Below are 24,087 nucleotides of genomic sequence, written 5' to 3'. Positions count from 1 at the left end.
ACAATCTCACCTCCATTCTTCAACTATACAGTTAAACACACCTTACTTATTGAAACATATACTAACACATATTTACTCTCTTATACAATCCCTGATACAAGTTCACAATGATCGATACAACCACTCACTCATTCAGTGGCTCTCATGCACAGTTATTTATATATGCCAACTCTCACATGTACTGTGTTTTACATATGTACTTACTATGACATGTAGCATTGAGATATCCATTCACTCATGCACACAGTCAACTGCCTATGTAGCTGTTTCCACATGCACTCTTGAACTCATACACCTAGTGAATAAACTGCTCACACATCTATGCATAGAGTCACACACCTTCCAGCCACCCCCACACAAACTCAATCTCCCATATAAATACTTGGGCAACCAATTAATAACACATATAGCCTCTCGTATAGCTAATGATCAACACATGCAGCAGTTTACAGAACAACAGACATAATGATGCACAAATTAAGACAGTTTAGTCACTAACCCATGCATTCAGTGAGACACATTTAATCACTCACTCATAGAGTCAGTCACGCACCTACTAAATCCTTCATCCAGACACTTATACATCCACTCATTCTTCAATATGTAAGACATATTTTAACTTTACAGAAACATACAGTCACTGGATGTTGTCATCAGTGATGTCATCAGTGATGTCATTTGAGATGTCATCAGTGATGTCATCAGTGATGTCACTGACCATGTCATGAATGATGTAATATGTGACATGATCAGCAGTGGATTGCGGGTGCGCGATATATAGTTAGTGCAACTAACTATATATGGAATTTCAATGGTTTTGTGTGAGTAAAATAAGGTTTTTTAAATGCTAATTCCTAACTATATATGGTCTATAACCTATGGTTTTTTCAGTGAATTTTCAAGGTTTTGTAAATGCTAATTCCTAACAATATATGGTCTATAACCTATGGTTTTTTCAGTGAATATATATATATATATATTACCTACTGGCGATAGCCAGTAGGTATATATAGTTAGGATTGTTTTCCATAGGGAAATCGCAACATTCTATTGGGAATAACTTTGGCGCCAGTTGAGGAATCTTGATGAAATTTTCCTTAACTTTGCCTCGCAGCGCTCCGGTCCTTCCCTGGAAGTTTGGGGGGGATTCGTCAAGCGGGGCCGAGATAAAAGGGGGATCCCAAAACGTGTTTTCGCCATGTTAATTTCCATAGGGCGGTTGGACTCACTTTTAGCCCGAACGGCTGAATGGTTTTCCACCAAACTTGGCAAAATTGTAGGGACTGGTAGCCCAATGTGCCTTTGCTATGTCTCAAGATATGTGCTCCAGTGGTTTTTACGAAAATTAACTTTGAAAAATATATATTGGGCTACATTGGGCTATATATATGTTAGATCACCACAGTACAAAGCCGTAGCTAATTACATTAAATAGTCATGAGATCATATATTTTCTAATGCTCTATTATAATTACAAGCAAGGGTTGTTCTTACCCCCACCATTAGATGACATTGCCTAACATTGTTACACTGAATGTGCAGGGCCTCAAGAGGAAAACTCTGTTGAAGTGACTCCATTATAAAGAAGCCTCAATCACGTTTCTACAGGAAAGCCAGCTCTTGCAATAGGATGTTCACAGACTGTACTGTTCTCTATTCCCTTTACAGTATCACTCGCAGGGTCAACAGAGGGCCAAGGGGGGCGCTATTCTAGTTAAAAAGGGACTACGTTTTCAATCGAGGCCACCTATAAAGACTGGCAGAGCAGTTTGCTCATAGAAAAAGGGAAACTGGAGGATGTATTGATCACCCTGATATGCATTTATGCCCCATCCGTGGGACAGGCTGATTACTTTCAGGACCTAATGGAAAACTTGGCACTCCTTCTCAAAAGAACACTGATTTCAGCTGGGTATTTCAACATCACCATGAATCCAAACTTAGACAGACCAGGTGATATGCAAAATGTGAAAAAACAATAGAGGAGTAACCCCTCGTGGGTAGAGAGAAAAGTAACTCTCTTACAATGAGCACTAGTGCTCTGGTTAGCACATTTTGCCCCAACCTGTTACTGGATAAAGCATATCCTTATAGAAGACCCCTCACTCACCAACCTAGTTGGTGACATGCTTCATCATCGGGGTCCCACCCCATAGGCCGAGTGCCTACAGGGTGTGCTGCGACACCTGATTACAGTGGAGCTGGTTTCGTTTTTATGTGTACAAGACTATCAAAATTGTGTATTAAAAAGGGCCAACACTACTCACTTCAAGTATTTATTCTTGAGCGCTAATATGCAAAATGATATGCAAAATGTCCCTAGGCCTTCCAGTCCCATGGTAGATGGCATTACTGATCTTGGCCTTGTTGGATATTTGGAGAGAACTACATGTGACAGAGAGAAACTATACATTTTACTCTAATGCCCACAGGCCGTCTACTAAAATGGCCATGATTCTAACACAAAGACACTTGCTTCCCTACATCCTCCAGTGCACCATAGACACTCAGATTCTGTCTGATCATGTATCCATCACAATTTGCTACAGAGAAGCCATCCCTCAGCCCCCACCAGCTAGTGACATTCCAGGACCCCCTCATCCGAGACTCTATATGTGAAACTATTTTTCAAAAGTAACAAAAGGATCACTTCACTTGTAACTTGTTAGGATGGGACTAAAGTAGTCATTTAGGGAGGAACTAATACCCCACACAGCAGGATTTTTCCAGAGAAATCACGCCACTGAACAATCTCTAGAGTCCAAAATGGCAGAAGAAAATCATGAGAACTCAGAATACAGGCGGGCATATTGAGCCCTTCAAAAAGTGAGGGAGGAACTCGAACATCTTGTGCGATAAACGTTCAAGAAACTCTTGTGGACTAAGACAAAAATATTATGAGAGAAGGGATAAGATGGACAAACTCTTGGCCTATAAACTCAAAGTGTTACAACATGAAATACAATTAAACGCCTCAGACTCCCTTCCAGAGCTATAGCCCACTCAACGGCAAAATGCTTCAAACCTTCCAAGACTACTTCCCACTACTTTACAAAGCCTCCCCTACGTTGGAGGCAGAACAACTGGCATACTTAGCCTCTACTGTTTTTCAACTCTCCCTCAATATGCTCCTACTCTGTTAGAGTTTCCAATATCGCCACAGGAAATCATTGATGCAATAAAAGAGTTACCTTCCTGTAAGGCTCTAGGGCCCATGGGTAACCATCGTTCTTTTTTTAAAGCATTCAAGGAACTCTTGGCTGCCCCTTTATTGACCCCTTTTATTTTTTCCCTTGACACAGGGAAATTTCAGATACAATGACGGACATGGAGAGGGTCCTGGTGCCTAAGTCGGACAAGAACCTGAAACTGTGTTCCTCGAATAGGCCTTTTTAAGCACCGATTTGAAAATATCCACTAAAGTTCTTTGCAAACAGCTGTAAAAGATTTGTCCATATTCAATACAGCCGAATCAATTGAGCTTTTTCCTGGTAAGACAAGTGAGGGGCAAATATACGTTTAGCAATAGATCCTGCCATGTAGCAGTAGCAGAGAGGCAGGGTTCTGGTTTCTTGCTGCTCTCTTTAGATGCCGGATACGCATTAGAACCTTTGGATTGCTGGATTTCAATGTATTGGATAAGACCCCCTGAGCCTAAAAACAAAACGATGGATAGGGACTAATTAGATGCGCCCCATGACAAGACTACACATCCATAATACCCTGGGCACATCCATACTGCTAAAGAAGTGGACAAGACAGGGGTGCCCAATATCACTTTGCATCTTTGCCATAGCTTTGGAGCCATTAGTACATAGGATTGAGGCTAACCCCATGATTCAGGTAATTGAGGTGAAGGTCATCATATAAACTGGTGCTATTTGCAGATGACATATCATGCTTTTTATCTGAGCTCCAAATATCCTTAACTGTGCTTATCAATTAAATTCAACAGATCTCCGTTTCTGGCTTTAAAATCAAATATGAAAAGTCCACAGCAATGGAGGTGCCTAATCTTCCTCTTCGTTCCAGTGAGGTTCTTACTAAACACATGTTTCAGATAGAAATACATTCCTTAATATACCTGGGTATTTCTATCCCAGCTCACCAGGAACATCTTTAAAGAGACAATATCCCACCTTTGATGGACACGCTATAAAAAGACTTCTATTGTTGGGGATCTCCTGGTGTGAACTTATCTCCTGCATAAAAATGAATTTGCTACCTAGGCTTCTTTACGTAACCAGACTCTGCCTCTGTTGTTCCCACGTGGAGTGTTGCGCACTATCCATGAACATCTATTCGATTTTATATGGAAGGGTGAGGCAACCAGAGTAAACAAAAAACATTATTTAGAAATTGCTACGAGGGTGGTCTGGGGGTTCTGCAGATTTATACATACATTAGACCAGTGCAACTCTGCCCCTTACTGGACCTAGCAAATCCACAGGGTAACAAACTATGGGTTCGCCTCAAAGCAAGATTTCCCCCAACTCTCATGTATATTCTGGTGCGGCTTCTTACTTTAAAGAGACACCTTGACCTTCTACTTGCCTCCAACAAATCACTTTTACACACTGGAGGGATTGTGTGAGACAGAGGCATAACGTTGTTCCCCTCCCCAGTATCTCCAATTCTCAAGAATCCCGACTTGTTGCCTGGCCTTGTTGATCAAGGCTTTCTTAACTGGTTCCAAAGCTCTATGGCCACCTTAGGAGATCTCTCTACAAATGGAAAACATCTTACTCTTGAAGAACTACTCAGTAAATGGGCGTTAAACCATGGTAAAGTCTTTCCATTGATGAAGCTCTGGCATTAGGCTGTTGCTCCTGCGACATGAATTCTAGCACTCCGGGATCTTACACCAATTGATGCCCTTCTTAAAGAGGGTTAGACATAGAAAGGAATTACACACCTATACAGATATTTAGCAACGGCTAGCAAATCCTTTAAACCCTCATGTGCAATGAAATAGGAGGAAGAGGGGCTTGGAGCTTTATGCGGAAGCCTGGGTCACGATATGGGATTGCATCCCATCTGCTTCGATTTGTATTCAATATAAAGAAAATTGCTCTAAGGTACTACTTCGACCGTATTTGACTCCAGTCAGATTACACACTATACTAGGATCCTCAGCTCAATGTTGGAGGTGCACAACAGAGAGGGGCAGGATATTACACGTGTGGTGAGACTATGAAACTATACAAACCTATTGGAACTCTATTATAGCAACTATTCTGAAAGTCACTGCATATAGATTACAGATGAACCCACTAATACTGGAAGCTAGGGGATAGGATTATGAATATCCTACTAGGACCCCGATAGGCAAATTCTTAACACACCTCTTATTGCCTCTTGGCTGACTGTCATTCAATTATGGAGGTGTCTGGAGGCCTCACCATTTGCAGTCGGCTAGTCTAAATTCTGCAACATATATACGGTATGGAAAAGTGAACGGCCCTTTTATGAGATAGAATAATTATATTTGAAAGAACTTGAGCCCCGTTTCATTCATTATGGGAATGCTGGGAATCCATAGTCCTGGGTCAAGTTAGGCTGCCCTGGGTCTTCAATGAAGCAGGTACCTTTAACCCGAGCGAATCTGAGCGATTCCCTGACCCAGGCGGAGACGCTGGGTAGAGACAACGAATAATGATTGGATCCCAATACCAAATTTTACAACATTCTGAAACAAGATGTGCTCATACATTTAGTGGATGTACTTAGAACGCATGCGAAAGGTATTGTGAAATGGTGAATTCCGATTCCCCATTCACTGTAATCTTTTTTTTTTAAACATTTTTTCTATAAGTCTTAGTTTTCCTCACGTATGACTTAGTTATATATATTTTTCTATATTTACAGCTGGGTATACCAAGAACAGAAAGGACATCTGTTCTATAGATGATGCTAATAACGGTTTCATAAAGAGTTTTATGTTTATGAAACCGTTATTAGGACCATCTAGAGTACAAAGTTCTTCCATTCTTCTTACAAAAATGTATTTCAGAAAAACTGTATTTCGTGGCTTTGTTGCAATACCTCATCAAAATTTGCCAAACTGGACATTCACGTATAATCTGCTCGATTCGCTTGTACGTTAATGAATGGTAAAAGCTGCCTTAGATATTTGGAAAGAAACACTGTAAATGTATGCAAAGCCTATAAACAGTATGGGTGTAAACAGATAGGGCAAATTCGTATTCAGAGCATTTCTGCAAACTCGATGTTCGCAAAACCCCACAAAGCCATCGTCAGGACAAGTTTTACATGTTTGGTTAATATTCATTCAGAATAAATGGGTATCATATAAAGAAGTTGGCACGAATTGCACTTCCTTTGCTTTCTAAACTCATGGAACTCAATCTATTTAAATGTATATTGGCTCGAATGAAAGTACATTCAGATAAACTAAACAAGTATCGATTCAGTCTAACAAATGTAAATTTAAACCTATAAAGTACATGTAAACTCATAAATGTAAGACTGACTCAAACACAGTACTTTAGACTAGGGAAAGCATATTTACAGAACCAAACCTACATTCTTTCAGCGGCCACACAAGTTCAGGTTTACAGGAGTCAACCATGCATCTATCGGATGAACAGGCTATAAACGAAGTCGCATCCATTCACAAAAATAATATCGCAACCCACGTCTTCTACTACACAGACGTGGGCAAAATACATAAACATCTTTTTCCTTCAAATGTGTATCTTTGAGATTTCCAGCCTTCCTTTGCCATGGCCGGGGGCTAATTGGAATTTTAGTTTGATGCTGCTGAGGCATTTTCTGGCCCATCACCCAGGATTGTGAGTCCATCTGTCACTTTGGTGACTGAGTGGTTCTGTTCCTTCGTTGGACCGGTTCTCCACATGGAAAGGTCCAGCAAAAACTTATATTTAATTTTTCCAGTTCTGTTGTTAGCGGTGGGAAGTGTCCCGTTTTAGCCATTGGGGCCAGGGTAAGAGCTTGTAAAAGCAACATTCTGTCTCTCAGGAATGGCTCATTTTCTGTTATCTTTGAAGTGGAATTGCTGGAATGGCATCATTTTAGCTACTATATACCGGGGTCTGTCATTCTTTCCTTATTTTCAGGAGCCTACTAAACAGACTTTTTAAAATGTGGATGTCTTCTCCTTCCTTTAGATCCAGTTAAAGTAGGAACAACAGTTTAATGTAGTCCACAATACTAAAGCCTGCTTCTTCTTCGGCTGTTTTTCTCGCCATGATGCTGTCTCGTCTTGTGGGATTCTCACAATCTTTCTTTTTGTGTGAATTGTTTCAATTTGGATTTGATTACAGTGTCTGTTATTCCCTGCAGACTTCTTTTAATTCGTTTTTACTGGTCATATTTCCATTCTTTGGGTAGATTTTCCAGTAACTTTTTAGTAAGGTGACTTTCATTCTTTCCGACCATGTTGCCAGTCTCTTGCTACAGTGTCGGGACTAGCAGTGTGGTGTTTTGTTTTACTTTCTCTATATGCATATACTGTAGACCCCAATGTCTCTTTGACATTTCCTCTCTGTTTTTGGCTCCTATAGAGTTTGATACACTGCCTCAGGTGTGCAGCATGTTTCAAAGGTCTAGACTCACAAAGGCAATAACTGGCATAGAGCATACATACACCATGTTCGCCTAGCCATTCGGTCTCTCATATGTCTGTCCACTGTTAATCCCCAGGGAACTCACTTACAATTTTTTAAGGCTTGACCTCTTATCTTTTTCTAAGAGGGACAGTAACTTGTTTTGGTTAATTCTTATGCCATGTGATGAGCAATGAACTGTATCCTTGAGTTGTGTGGTGGGCAAATTCAGTTTCTCAGCTTAGAGCCCTTGTTTCAAATCGCCTCACGGTCTCTGTGCTTGAAACTTTAGTGCACTTTGATATTTCTGCAGTCCACATAGACCCTCCAGTTCTCAGGGTGTGAGGCCATCCTGTGTGCCTACTGCAGGATGCACCACACACACCACTTGGGCTGCATATACCTAAGCTCAGGTGATCACCCTCCCCTTCCCCCTGTACATTGGGTCTTTCTTGCATCCCATACAAGCCTTCCACATTACATACCTTTTGTCTCCCTGAAGGCTCAGGAAGGTTGTCTCCAGCCATGAGGTGGTATCACCCCCTCTGCTGTGAGGTTCTGCTGCTCCGATGCACTGTTCAGACCTGGAATGTCAGTAGTGGTCCTTCAATTGCCTCCCGTATCCTGTGGTCATTCTCATCTGCAATTCTGGCCCATGCTAGTGGGAAATTCCTAAGCACTAGTGAGAAGCATCAGACATGTTGGTGGTCTGACCACACCACATTCCATCGAGAAGTTGGGGATTGACCTGCACTTCAAGAAACAAAATGTGCTGGGAGATGACAGGAAGATCCAGGTAAATCTTTAAGAACTGTGACCGTCGCCACCATATATCAGGCCTTGTGGGGGGAAATTATCTCACTGACTAACTAGTTTCAGTACCAGGGGAAATAATTATCAACAATCCAGATGCTAATTAAAGGGGGGGCGTGCAGTCTCATATCCTGGCAGATCAGTTTATACAGAGTGGACTTGGTTGCCTTCTGGACACCAAATTAATCCACCCACCAAAATTAGGTGCAATGTCTATATACTATCTTATGTCGACAATGTTGTGCTCTTCAATCTTACTGGTGTCAACCTTCAAAGGACACTTTGGCACTCAATAAGTTTAACTGTGACAAGCTGATGGTTAACTGTAGCACAATGAAGGTCATTGTGCACCTGGTCTATTGGCGTAGGGAATATTGAATGTGCCTACTCTTATAATTATCTGGGGATCTAGCTCGAGGAAAGTGCACATCTAAGATGTTATTTATGAAATTTAAAGCAGAGATCATCAAGTTTAAACTTTCCGAGAGATAATATTCTAAACTTACAAGCCCATCATTATCATGCATTATTGAGACAATTAGTGTAAACGTTAGTCTAGCCTTATCATATAGCCTAGAAGCATTTTCAGGTCAGCTTTCTGTCTAAATACATTTTGTTCAGAGTGTATTATTCAAGACTGCTTTCATTTCACTTTGTTTAGTTAAACACATTCAAATCAGTTTGGAATTTGGGCTTGCAAGGCAAACATTGACAGCAAAAGCTAACTTTGTTAAGTATTGATTTAATGAGAGATCTGCTGATCTTAACACCATGAAGGGCCTAATATGGGTGGTGGTGGGGGTGGGGAGGGGTATCTACTGCTTTTAACTCAAGTGCACAAAATTCATAGGATGATTTCTAACTGCTTTATATCTTACCAGGATGTTAAATAAAGTCTTGATTTGTCAAAAATTAAACAAATAGCTCAACTTTATTTACTTAAGTTCTCATACACTCAAGGGCTGTTATGTTTTAAAAGTGGAAATATTCTTCCTGTTTAGTAGGGTTTTACCCTGGGCTTTCATCTCATGACTATTATTCAATAGTTACAGGATGGCACATCCATACAGAATGTTTCTGCATGTTGTTTTTAGTAGGCCTGGGTAGAGTTCACAGAGTGTCGGAAAAAGTCTGCTACGGTCTGTGGAGTTCCACCAGCGGCGAAGTCTGTTAAGTTGCGCTGCTCGCACTGATTCTTAGTGCCTGGGTTTGTCTCGTGCTGCAAAATCAGCACAAACTGCACTGCTATTATCATAGTAGGCAAGGATTTTGGTGTTTAACAAAACAAGAGCAAATGGTGCACCACTTTATGAACAACAACACAAAAGTTATAAGATCTGCAACTGTGGTTCCCCACACGCATCATGGCATGGAACTTGTGACTCCTCCTGCTTTGGTCCGCTCCATATGTATATGACTAAATCATTCTTTTACCTGGACACATTTGGGGGCCGGTTTTTAATATTAACGTGTAGCACTCTTTTATTCATAACAAATAGAATGGATAAAGAGTGATTCATTCCCACTAGCTGGTTATATTACATGTTAGGAGTGCCTTGCACACGCCCTGAAGAAGTCCATCTCTTTGGACGAAACGCGTTGGCTGTTCAACTCAACTTGATATGTTTAAAATTAATTAAGACTAAATAAAGGAAGATTTGAAGAACAACCTTAGACATAGATCTTATAACTTATGTGTTATTGTTCATAAAGTGGTGCACCATTTGCTCTTGTTTTGTTAAACATTGTTAAGTCCAGTGGTGGACTGCACCATGACAGTGGGTGCATTAACTGTGTGCACACATCATTTGGGTATTTCCCATTATTCATAACAAATAGGGGATAGCAGGTTAGGTGCTAGTTCTTCGTAGGGTTCCACTGTCAATGATTTTATGGTTAAGGGTTTTGGTGTTGGCAGCCCGCCTTAAGAACCCATGGGGGTAGAAGATATGTACTATGAAAATTCTTATTAGGCTCTCTTAGGAGAGATAGTATTTTGCTTGCCCGGCTGTCATTTTGTACATATTTATAATTTTACTATTGTATATCTTATGGGAAAACTTAAGCTTATTGCTGAGGCTACGGTTAGCAATGGTGACAAGTCAAAGATAAGAGTTATTGGCCTGATTGGTTCATTATGAAAATATATTTCAAGTGTCCTAAGTCTGATATGATCTGCTTATTATGCAACATTATGGTAAAGGCAGTAGGCCTGGCAGGTTGACTGTGAAAAGCATATGTTAAAGTCATTAGGCAGGTACCGATGACTTGCAATTCTCTGTGTTAAAGCCTACATCTAGATTTTTGGCACATGAAATCTCACAGATTACCTTTGTGGGGAAGGATTTATGTGTTGGTTACCCCCTTTGACAGATGTTAGAAGGTTCATGATTTGCGGCGTAGTAAATCATGCTATAATCTCTTGAGAAAGTCTGACAGGCTTCGCTGTCTTCCTGGATCTTGTAATAAAAAAGTCATGAAATACATACAGCAATATACATAAATGTGCATCCATATAAATGTCTGCCCAAATGACATTTACACTCTGCTTCCATCAATGATCGCTTGATGCATGGGGTAATACTTTAGTCCACATCAGTTATGGCTTTCTAGCCCTGTGAATGATACCATTTTCTGATCACATGTGCTCATCCATTGAAAAATGGGTATGATTAAGAGTCAAGGCTGGTCGGGCAATCCTTTAGTTTACAATGTTCTCCCTTCATTGTTCACCTTTCATGTTGTTGCTTCTCTTGTTTTAATTCTAATTTTTGTTAAGTGGATACCACAGCTCTCCAGGTAGTGCTGAGGGATATCTTGCTTGCTCTCAGCTCATCTGCAGTGTGCTACATTCCACGTGGCCCTTCCTTTACGCCAGGTGACCATTATGGAATGCTATTGTCCATAGTATATCACTGTTTACCATTCCAAGATGGCCAACATGCTGGTTCTAAATGTAGCGGCCATGCTGGAACATTAAAACAGTAGACTATATACAATGCATCTTAAAGACACATATATGCTGCTTTGTTTCGTTTTGATATTGCAAGGATATGACTGCCTTTCTTGGATGGCAGCATGCTTTTTTTCTATTTGTACTCTTTTAATTTATCTTGCATATATTTTTGAGCTTATGTTTGTTTTATTGTGATGTGTCAGAAGGTGACTGTAAGAATATATCAGTGGGTGGGTGTAAAGATACACGAGTGCAAAGAGGATTGACAGAGAGCTTGATTGATGCCTTAGTGCCTTAGTGAATGACTAAAGCCATCAATGACACAAATGGCACTTTCATTCATAATATTATTGTGAGTTATGGTACGTGGTAGAAATATCACGACCCTACCAAGCGCACTGCATTATATTTAAATCTGTCCCCCTCTTCTTGTTTTTAGAAATGCTTTCTATTACTTACTCGTGACAAATTTTACTGAATTCTCATAGTTTATTTTAAATCATTATTTAAGTTGCGAATAACCTTTTGATCATCATTTTGACAAATACATATATTTCATTTCAACACTTCCATGATTCAGAACATATATTTGTTGTATTGGAAATCATACAAACAATATATTATGTTTTCGACGATTGTTGAAAAAGATCGGCCCGATGCATTTCGGGACCCACGTCCCTTTCTCAGGGGCCTCTGTGAAAAGATCATACATGAAAAAAATTAATTTGCTGAGTTCTCCATATCTATATTTTATAAATAAGCCACTACTCAGTTTTGAGTCCACCACTCTAATTTCATAAACGAAAATGCAGAGCTATCAAATGTATTGAATCTTACATTACAACCACTTTAAGACGTGTCCATAAACTGCTTGGATTCATGCGGAGTTTCAGAAAAACTTAATCAAACTTCAGTTGCTGTTACATCATGTACAAACATCACAAAGGTATACGGACACATTGCAAATCAATACACTTTACATACAACATTATTGCATGATGCTGTATTTATAACGACATCAAACCGAGGTACACTCACTTTTTTTGTCTGGTTTGTTTGTATTCTCTTTTTTGTGTGGAAACAATCAAAGTGTTTCTAGTGAAAAACGGGGAAAATGAGAAGAGACATCACCATTATGTTTAAGCGGATTAACTAGGTGACTAGATTCATGGTCCTCAAATTTGAGAGCTATGACCTGCACTGCGAAGCAGCAGCGGTGTGTAAAGAAGTTGTCACCAGTATTTATCCTATCCGGGTCCTGCGGCGTTAAAGTCAATGTTCTGGTAGACAGGAGAAAAAATAAAACAAACCTCTAAAGTTTGTCCACAGTTTACTCTATAAAAGATTATACTATCCTTGATTCAAAGAGTAATTACCTGCTTCTCTTTGAAAATGCCGCGGCGTATCTAATGGAAAAACGGTAAAAATGACCAATTTTAATGAAACCGGCTGAAACCCGCATCATGAGTGCAGATCGTTAAACGATTCCGGGCACTCAAGCTTACCTTTAAAAACTTTTCCACGGCGAAAGCGATTGTCCTTGTTTGAATTGTCGACACCTTTCCAAAAAGTCGATTTACCGACCGTTATCGCGAGTGCTTAATATGTAAACGCACAGCGTGAACCTGCCTCCGTCAATGAACATAGAAAGCGGGTTGAAACATTCTGTTGTCAGCCATATTGAAATGCCGAACGCAGCGTTTTAAACTATCGTTTTCCAAAATTCCACCTGAAACATAAAACATAAAAGTCTAAAAGATGGCTGAATATTGTTTCAGCCAAAATATCTACCGAGCTAGTCCCTCAACCTGACCTGTATTGCACGTGATGTAACCCTGTGAGAATCGAACGATAATGGCTGCAAGCCATGAAACCTAGCTAAAAACAAAGACTGTAGGTCGAACCAAACAATTTATAACGCTTGATGCTGTGGTTGGATAATCTTTATGCCCTCGGGTTGATGGACAAATTGAATCCTCTCGATTTGCGTGTATGAAAAATGTAATAAACTATTCAGAGATGCAAAAACTGTGGGTGTACCATCAATTGTATGTGGTCATAAAGACACTACCTCAAGGCCTTAAGAGTCTCTGAGTATCATCTAATACATGATCAGAATGAAAAGTTTTACAACATTTCAAAGAAAACATTCTAAATCCAATTTGTCATTTAGCCCCATGGGTTCCATGGTTTGAAATTTCTTAATTAGCATGACTTCCCTTTGGGATAAGATTTTACGACTATCTGTCCCTTCTCTTATTCCAATTTTTTCCACAACCATAAACCGGACGTGTGAGATGTTGTGTTTATGGGTTATCCAGTGAGCTGCCAGATTAGATTTTGTGTTTTGATTGCGTATCATGCTTTTATGTTCACCTATTCGTATTTTAAGTTTCCTTTCGGTCTTCCCTATGTACATTAACCCGCAGGGGCATTTTATGCAGTAAATTACGAAACTCGAATTGCAGTCAGCTGTAAGTTTAAGACTTATTTTTTCTCCAGTTCTCGGGTGGGTTACAAAGTCTTGTTGCATGACGTTGTTGCAGTGAACACAGTTATTGCATTTACGCATCCCGCATCCTTTACTGTATCAAAGCTTCCATTCTCCTAAATTGATTGAAAATTTACCATTTTCACAAATGCTACGAAGTAAAAGAATTTGCTCTACACAAGAATCCCATGAAGAAGATATACAAAGGTTGAAGAGAAAGTTTTTGGAACGAGGATACCCCTCGAAATGCATTGAGAAAGCGGAAAGCAGAATTAGAACTATCAACCGAGATACACTATTGTAGAGCAAAACCAAACCTGCAACCATCTCCCGCAATGTATTTGTGTCGAAATTCTCCACAAAAGCAATTAAAATCAGGAAAATCATCAATAAAAGATGGGAATTACTTCAAAACGACGAAGATTTCAAGAACATATTTCAATTGAAACCCATTTTTGCATACACAAGAAGTCGTAATTTACAAGAACATCTTTGTTCCCACCCGAGAACTGGAGAAAAAATAAGTCTTAAACTTACAGCTGACTGCAATTCGAGTTTCGTAATTTACTTCATAAAATGTCCCTGCGGGTTAATGTACATAGGGAAGACCGAAAGAAAACTTAAAATACGAATAGGTGAACATAAAAGCATGATACGCAATCAAAACACAAAATCTAATCTGGCAGCTCACTGGATAACCCATAAACACAACATCTCACAAGTCCAGTTTATGGTTGTGGAAAAAATTGGAATAAGAGAAGGGACAGATAGTCGTAAAATCTTATCCCAAAGGGAAGTCATGCTAATTAAGAAATTTCAAACCATGGAACCCATGGGGCTAAATGACAAATTGGATTTAGGATGTTTTCTTTAAAATGTTGTAAAACTTTTCATTCTGATCATGTATTAGATGATACTCAGAGACTCTTAAGTCCTTGAGGTAGTGTCTTTATGACCACATACAATTGATGGTACACCCACAGTTTTTGCATCTCTGCATAGTTTATTACATTTTTCATACACGCAAATCGAGAAGATTCAATTTGTCCATCCACCCGAGGGCATAAAGATTATCCAACCACAGCATCAAGCGTTATAAATTGTTTGGTTCGACCTACAGTCTTTGTTTTTAGCTAGGTTTCATGGCTTGTCGCCATTATCGTTCGATACTCACAGGGTTACATCATGTGCAATACAGGTCAGGTTGAGGGACTAGCTCGGTAGATATTTTGGCTGAAACAATATTCAGCCATCTTTTAGACTTTTATGTTTTATGTTTCAGGTGGAATTTTGGAAAATGATAGTTTAAAACGCTGCGTTCGGCATTTCAATATGGCCGACAACAGAATGTTTCAACCCGCTTTCTATGTTCATTGACGGAGGCAGGTTCACGCTGTGCGTTTACATATTAAGCACTCGCGATAACGGTCGGTAAATCGACTTTTTGGAAAGGTATCGACAATTCAAACAAGGACAATCGCTTTCGCCGTGGAAAAGTTTTTAAAGGTAAGCCTGAGTGCCCGGAATCGTTTAACGATCTGCACTCATGATGCGGGTTTCAGCCGGTTTCATTAAAATTTGTCATTTTTATCGTTTTTCCATTAGATACGCCGCGGCATTTTCAAAGAGAAGCAGGTAATTACTCTTTGAATCAAGGATAGTATAATCTTTTATAGAGTAAACTGTGGACAAACTTTAGAGGTTTGCTTTATTTTTTTCTCCTGTCTACCAGAACATTGACTTTAACGCCGCAGGACCCGGATAGGATAAATACTGGTGACAACTTCTTTACACACCGCTGCTGCTTCGCAGTGCAGGTAATAGCTCTCAAATTTGAGGACCATGAATCTAGTCACCTAGTTAATCCACTTACACATAATAGTGATGTCTCTTCTCATTTCCCCCGTTTTCCACTAGAAACACTTTTATTGTTTCCACACAAAAAAGAGAATACAAACAAACCAGACAAAAAAAGTGAGTGTACCTCGGTTTGATGTCGTTATAAATACAGCATCATGCAATAATGTTGTATGTAAAGTGTATTGATTTGCAATGTGTTCGTATACCTTTGTGATGTTTGTACATGATGTAACAGCAACTGAAGTTTGATTAAGTATTTCTGAAACTCCGCATGAATCCAAGCAGTTTATGGACACGTCTTAAAGTGGTTGTAATGTAAGATTCAATTCATTTGATAGCTCTGCATTTTCATTTATGAAATTAGAGTGATGGACTCAGAACTGAGTAGTGGCTTATTTATAAAATATAGATATGGAGAACTCAGCAAAATAATTTTTTTCACGCATGATCTTTTCACAGAGGCCCCTGAGGAAGGGACGTGGGTCCCGAAATGCATCCGGCCGATCTTTTATAACAATCGTCGAAAACATAATATATTGTTTGTATGATGTCCAATACAACAAATATATGTTCTGAATCATGAAAGTGTTGAAATGAAATATATGTATTTGTCAAAATGATGATCAAAAGGTTATTCGCAACTTAAATAATGATTTAAAATAAACTGTGAGAATTCAGTAAAATTTGTCACGAGTAAGTAATAGAAAGCATTTCTAAAAACAAGAAGAGGGGGACAGATTTAATTATAATGCAGTGCGCTTGGTAGGGTCGTGATATTTCTACCACGTACCATAACTCACAATAATTTGCATAAACTAAGGGACAGGCAGCCCTTAATTACCAAGCTGCACGCGAAAGAAGGACTAAAATTTGTTCAAAACAGTTTCCAAAACATATTTCATTATCGAAAAGAACATTGATAAACCGGAGTGCCATCAGCCTAACTCAACTTTGTGTTTATATTAACTTTCATTCATAAGCCAGATCTATTGACATTGACAATGCTTGTTGCTATTTGCTTTCTTAGTCTCTGGGCATACTTGGATACTTTTAAAGTCATGACCTGTAAATGTTGTTTATGGGGCCAATGCAGTTAGAACCTTACACACACCACATATTTTTGTCTATGTCTCCTACAACTCTGTTTGATTTTGTTCAAATCATTGTTCAGTATGGCTGGGATCTGGAAGACCAAGTACACAACAGCATTTTTAAATGGGTGGGAAATGCAGATGAGCTGGAGGAATATAAAATATATTAGCCTGCAATGTCTGTTTTGGAGGCTGTCAAATAAGCAGTGTAGAAGGGACTGTAATATGTTTTTTAATGGACCTCAACTTGGATGGTATTAACCATTATTTTAGTTTCTGTGTACTAGGCTCAACTCATGTTTTTAAAGTTGCCATTCTTTATTTTTGTTTTAAATTAATATTTGCTATTGTTTTATTTTGATTAATTGTTGTTTTTGCTAACTATTTTCAGTCTCTGCTCGCAAGACTCGTTGTGGGGGGCAGGTGGGGGTGTTTGCGCAGGGGTTAGCTCAGGGGGGGATTTTTTTTTAAACGCACCTTACCGTGTCCCGCGCGGCCTTCACTCCTGGTCGGGTCAAACATTCAGTAGTAACAGGAAGCAGGCATCTTCCCTCCCCTCCCCTAAGCCAATCACAAAGCTTCAATGGCACCATTGTGATTGGTGCAGCTGGCGCCCATCCTACTGGCAGTAGGAAGGCCATTTTCTCTATGTAGGCTTCATGCAGCCTACATAGAGAAAATGCAGAGTGCGCTTGACTGGTTTGGTCAGCCCCAGAGGTCCGACCAAACAGTCGGGGTCCACATTATTGGGCAAGCCACTCCTCCCGACCCCCAACCAGGCATACCGTTCTGCTTTCTCTCAGCGCGAGAAGCAGAAACATAAAATGGTATTTAAAATCCCATTTTATGTTTCTTCTACTTGCACTGTGAGAAAGCATTGGGCAACGTTCCTCCGCCCTAATGGAGGAGCAGCCCCTGACAATTTTAAGATTCAAAGTTAAAATGCATTCTTATTCAGCTTATGACATTTGTTTGAAGAATGCACAGTGCAGATGGTGAAACGAGTGAGGGGACAAAGGGGCTTTGTGAAATTTAAGAAAGGTCTTTATACTTGAGGAAATCTGACACATTCCCTTATTTCTACATGTGCATCCATGCACGGGTCTAGTTTGCTTTAGACACTAGACAATGATCACAAACGAATAACATATTTAGTAGAGCGCTCCAACTTTTTTATCAGCTCATCCGCTTAGCAAGCGATGTAGTCTAAGGACCTAATTCAGAGACAGGTAAAATACAACTAACTTAATTTATGTCTTTTTGCTATTCACACGTTTACCTAATTAGCTATAGTTTCTGATTTTTACACGTGCATCATTGTTAGAACTGGGATTTGTGGTTGGCAAAGGCTTACGCCAAAGCCAGGCAGAAACCACCATTCTAGTAAGGGCAAGGGAGTCACACGCCAAGATAACCCCTACTCACCCCCTTGGTAGCTTGGCACGAGCAGACAGTCTTATCCCGGAGGCAATGTGTAAAGCATTTGCGCACGCACACAACAGTAACAACATCCTAGGCACACCACAAAAGGAACTCCACACAAGGTTATATAAAAATAACGTTTGTATTGTCAAAACACATCAGATAGTATCACACAATATACATTGTGCCAACTGGCATGGGCAATATTCACAAGGGATTATTTACACCAGGACTGGGCCACGTGGGCCACTGTCAGAATCAGCACTTAGTAGAACTAGCACTTAGAATAACTGTAATACCAAATAAAAATTATAGATCACAACCAGTAACCACTGGTAACAGGTAGGTACACACTACGCAATACTAATAACCATAGGCCTAGATCACGCATGGACACATAACCTCTCTAGTATAAATTATACTAGGCAAAGCAAACTTCTAAGCATGAGCACGAGCACCTATAGAAGTGTAACACAAGCATAAAGGCAAAGCACATTATGCAGCAATCATTTTTAGGCCTAAACAGTATAACTACAGTAGGCAATCTCTCACTAGTCTAAACGCATTAGACTCTGCCTCCTAAGAATAAATCACATTTAGGGGCGTACCTCACAGTGAAGTAAACTCTCACTGACATAAACCCACATATGTAAAATAACCTCATAATCACAGTAACATCTCATTGCGCAAAAATCACATTAGGCAATTACCATTCTAAACATAGTAAAATCACATTGCGCAGAAATCACAATAGGACCTTGCGCCCTACCCACATACCAGCCCCCTGGCCAACTGGCCATCTCAAGAAGGGGCTCAATTGACCTGTGTCCAGAATGTCAGGGCGCGCTGCAATGCAGCGCCAGTCAGGAGTGTGCCACCGGCGCAAACCTAAACGTTGCAGCTGCCCACTACTTGCTGGGCAGCTGAGAACAAACACAAGGGCCTAAACGCTGCAGCTGGCACTAAGTGCTGCGCAGCTGTGGAAGGCCTGGCACCTTGGTGCCACCTCTGTCCCTCCCAGGGACTCTCTCTCCAATGGCGCCTAATCGGTGCAGCTGCTCACTACTCGCTGGGCAGCTGTGAAACAACAAAACTGCAACAGGGCCCTCACTGATCCTAGAACATAACTGCGCCAAGCAGAGCCATCTGGCTCTGAAATACACATTGCGCACTTTTGGAGCCCTCTAGGCCCGAAAATTAACTGTACCCAGGAGCCATCTAGGCTCTGAAAATAATGTGGGCATGGGAGCACTCTGGCTCCTTAAAGAAAGAAATGCCCCCATCGTTGAAGCCACGGGGCTCAGCACGGGCTCCTCTGGCCCTTTACAACAACTCTTGTGGGTCGGGATGGAGACATCTAGCTCCTTACACCAAACTGCCGCCAACGTGGGAGCCACGGGTCTCAGGGGCCATCTACAAAACGTTGGGGCGGCCCACTGCCACCCGGGGCCGCCCTGAAGGCACTTCTGAACAGTGCGGAGCGCACTGACTCTGCAAATTATTATGCCCCCACGGAGCCCACGAGGCTCCAACTGCAATGGTGCCAGCATCGTTGGAGCGGCCCGCTGCCAGCTGGGGCCGCTCTGACTCCGTCCGACCACCGTCAGGGCCCATGATAGGCCACAACACTGAGCCCCCTTGGAGTCCCCACTCACCGGCTTCTCCTCTTCCGGCGGGACTCTGGGCTCGTGGTGGCACGGGGGAGTCCTTGCTCCTCGGGGACTCCCTCACCTTCCGGCGTCGGCCCCCTCTCGTCCCTTCCTCACTGGCTGCAGCACTCACTCGGCGGTGGCAGCGGGCGGGGCTCTCTCACTCCTGAGAGCCTCGCAGAGATCCGCTCCACCGGTAACTCTACCAAAAGCTGCAGGGCTCCCTCCGCTCATGGGAGCTCTGCCGAACCGCCGCCATGCTCCTCTTCCTCCCGGGAAGCCCCGCCCCCGGCAGACCAAGCCTCTTTCAACGATGCAGCTTCTCGGGAGTCAGCCAATCAGGGCGCAGCTCCTCGACGAGCCCTCGGCGATGATCCAATCCCAGCGCGATCCTGGGGATGATGCGGCGGCCCGGGAACCAATCCCAGCGCGGCGTTGCTGAGGGGGCTCGTCTCTCTGAGCCAATCAGGGCACTGCACCTTCGATTTCTTCTCCGCTGCCCCGGCAGGAAAATGGCGAGATCTTTAGGCAATTTCAGACCCCAGGCGGTGGCTGTGATTAGCGGCACGGCGGTTTTTGGGCACAGATCGGGGTCAGACCGCTCACAAGGCCACAATATCGTTTGGGGGTGATTCCTTACGTAGGGAGGCACAACGAGCCTCCGGTCACCCTCGAATATGTGCCGATGAGCACATCGATCCTTCCACACGGTCAGCAGTTGAAATCACGCACTGAGGGCAAACACAGCACGATCTTTACAGCGTCTTAGAAATGCTTGGGAACCTTTTAACCCTGGGTTCCAGGACAGGAGGCCAGCTCTTCTCAGGCCCTTGGGTGATTCTGGCAGACACAGCACACAGCAAAGTCTTGAGATCAAGCAGGCAGGGGTCACAGCACACAGCTAAGTCCCCTTCTTCTCTCCTTCAGTTGAGCAGCAAAACAGGTCAGCCCCAGAGCACACAGCAAGGGCAGTCTTCCTCAGTTTCTTCAGCTGTTCTTCTTCTGGCAGAGGTTCCTCTTGAATGTAGAAATCTTTCAGCATCCAGGGGCTGGGCAGGGCCCAGGGAGTCAAGCCTTCCCCTGGGCCCCAGCAGCAGCACGCCCCTGGTAGTTTCAAGTTGGAAAAACAAGAACATCTAACAAGAGGTCACAGTCTCTTTTTATACACCAAATCCTTTGTCTAGCAGGATGTAGGCAATGTAAGAACCAGCTACAACTGGTTATGGGGAACCCCCTTTCACTGGCCAGGCTAGGGACATCAGACACACCACAGGGGGTGGAGCCAGCATTGTGTGGGGAAAGCCCAGCCCTATTCAGGTCCCAGGTGTACCCCTCCCTCACATCAGCATGCTAATCTCTCCATTCACCACCGGGGCAGACCCATCCTGACTCCTGGAGCCAGGCTCACCAGCCAGCTCCAGCCAATCACACGCCAGACACAAATTACACTAACATGCCAACTTCTAGAAGTGGCACTTCCCCACTAGACACAATCATGCCGCATACATCATTGCGCAGCATTCAATCTCACGAGTTCGCACATATCAAACTCGACCCTGCACTCCCCACACATCAGGAAGTACCATGGTCACACATATTCCCCATGCATTCCAATGGGAGGGCAGGTCACTCACCACACATACACAGAGAGCTCACGCACTTTACACTGTACCACAGTGAAAAAGTGCGCAGAGGCCTAAAATCACCAACACCAGGTTACAGAAATAGGCTAGGAAATAGCAACAAGTTTCGGGGTGAACCTGTCAAAAGGGCCAGGTCCAACAATCATCCTCACATTTAAAGAAATAGATTAAGTCAAATCACATTTGCAAATATAACTCTAGTGTGTGTTTGCCTAACTCTATGTGTAAACAGTCTTCTTTGCTGTATTCCTCCCCTTTCGACTATTTCCTAGTTGTTGTGGACCTCTTTCCTTGTTGTTGTCTTGTTGTTACCGACATTCGACCTTTAAATGAGAATTTCAACACAGACTGAAACGTTATGTAAGTGAAAACTAAAGTTATTTTAAATTCCTTATAAAGCACACAGACACTAATGAGTACAGTCCCTGGGTCCTGATTACAGGTTGGCCTGTTAGGGGTGAGGCATTCACTGTACCTCATAGGTACCATTACGCTAGGGTTAGGTTTTTATCGGGAGTAGTAAATACCTCCACCTCCAGGTTTTCTATTATTTATAACGAGGCACATTATGTGGAGTTGGGGTTTATCATACCGAGTGCTGCATATTTTGCCATTTTTTCCTTGCCTTCCTCTCCCTCATACATTTTGGCTGGTTTAACCTGACGCAATCTGTAGGAGGAAAACACCAGGGTTGTGATAATTATCACACAACTCAGAATTTGCATCCCTTGCAGTGTGGGCCTAAGTGTGCTAAATATATTTACAGATGTCAGTGCAGCATGGTTGAGATTTCTGTTACTGTGCTAAGCATAATGTTAACTGATTTGTCAGGTAATGGACATTACGGTGTCCAGGGGCGTAGCTTGGTCAGTAAGATTGGTGGGTGTGAGCTTCACATTTTCAAACAATCACACTAACATACAATGCTGAAATAATTATACGACGCAGGGCGCATGAGAGGATCTAAAGAGGCAGTAGAAGGGGAAAGGAATGTGGATTGATAGGGGCACTAAGTAAGAGAAAGCTAAATCTATATATATATATATATAAACAAATGTATGTCTGTCTGTCTGTCTGTCTGTTTGTCCTTTGTCCACCCAGTGCCCTCATAATCTTTTGAATACTGAATTTGTCCATTTATTTATTTTCAGGGAATTCGCGAGTATCGTCAACAGTTATGCCCCCAAACGGAAATCGATTGGTCGATCTACATCTGAAGCACGAAAGAAAAAGGCATTACGAGCTTCAGAAATAGACGAGCAACGGGAAGCAAGATTAGAAGCTGTTCGAATACAAACTGCTCAAGCCCGTTCTTCTCAAACGAACGAGCAACGAGAAACAAGATTGGAAGCCGATCGAGTACGCACTGCTCAAGCCCGTTCTTTTCAAAAGAACGAGCAATGAGAATCAAGATTGGAAACCGATCGATTACGCACTGCTCAAGCCCGCTCGAATGAAACAGGAGAGCAATGAGAATCAAGATTGGAAACTGATTGATTACGCACTGCTCAAGCCCGCTCGAATGAAACAGGAGAGCAACGAGAATCAAGATTGAAAGCCGATCGAGTACGCACTGCTCAAGCCCTTTCAAATGAAACAATTGACCAACGGAGAGTGAAAAAGATGATTAACAGTGTAATCGAATCTACAATTTGAATGGCAAATTCAAGGGGGAAGATGTACTGTTGCCACGTATTCCAATGATCCCAACAGATATGCCATTTGAATTGAAACGTTTACAGTTTCCGGTGCGACTCACTTTTGCAATAGCTATCAACAAAGCGCAAGGACAATCGCTGCAAGTGTGTGGACTAGATTTGGAGAATCCGTGCTTCTCACACGGACAACTGTATGTGGCCAGCTCACGCGTCGGAAAACCTTCTGATTTATTCGCGTACGGACCAGATGGAAAAACTAAAAATATTGTGCATCCACAAGCACTCGAATAAATAAATAGAATTAAAACAACACTTTGAAATGTTTTCCACATTAAAATTAATACATTTCAATAAAAATGACACAATGTAAATTGAATGTTATCATAACGAGTTTCCTTGAATTTCCTTTCCTCTGAGATTGCAGCAACGTGCGACGGGTAAGCTAGTATTTTATAAAATAACCAACAGATTTGTAGACTTTCAAAACAGAGAAAGAGATAGTATGTTTGCCTTTTTATCTATGTGTGAGAAAAAATCATTGTTAAATCCAAGACACCTCATCATACTCATCTGAAAGCACTTGTACATATATTTAGGATGTAACATGACAACAACCCCCCCCCACCGAAGGGGAGGTGTCCACTTGCCTATTTCTTCATATTCTTTAGTCTTGTCCCCAGACTAATGGATATGGAGTATGTGCTTTAACACATTCATAATATTATCAGCATATTATATGTGGGCCCTAAGTAAGGAACAGTTAGCAGGGCTTGTAAATGGCAAATCAAGTTTGGCAGGATTAGCTGTGCTTTTAAACTTGATGGCTGTAAATACAGGTAGTAGGTCTTTGTGAGGTAACCATATTTTCTTTTTCACATGGACACTTTTTGCTTCTGCTCATCTAGCGGGGCTTTG

This window comes from Lissotriton helveticus, chromosome 12 (assembly GCF_964261635.1).
Source record: "Lissotriton helveticus chromosome 12, aLisHel1.1, whole genome shotgun sequence".
Classification (NCBI taxonomy): domain Eukaryota; kingdom Metazoa; phylum Chordata; class Amphibia; order Caudata; family Salamandridae; genus Lissotriton; species Lissotriton helveticus.
This window is presented reverse-complemented; position numbering follows the sequence as displayed.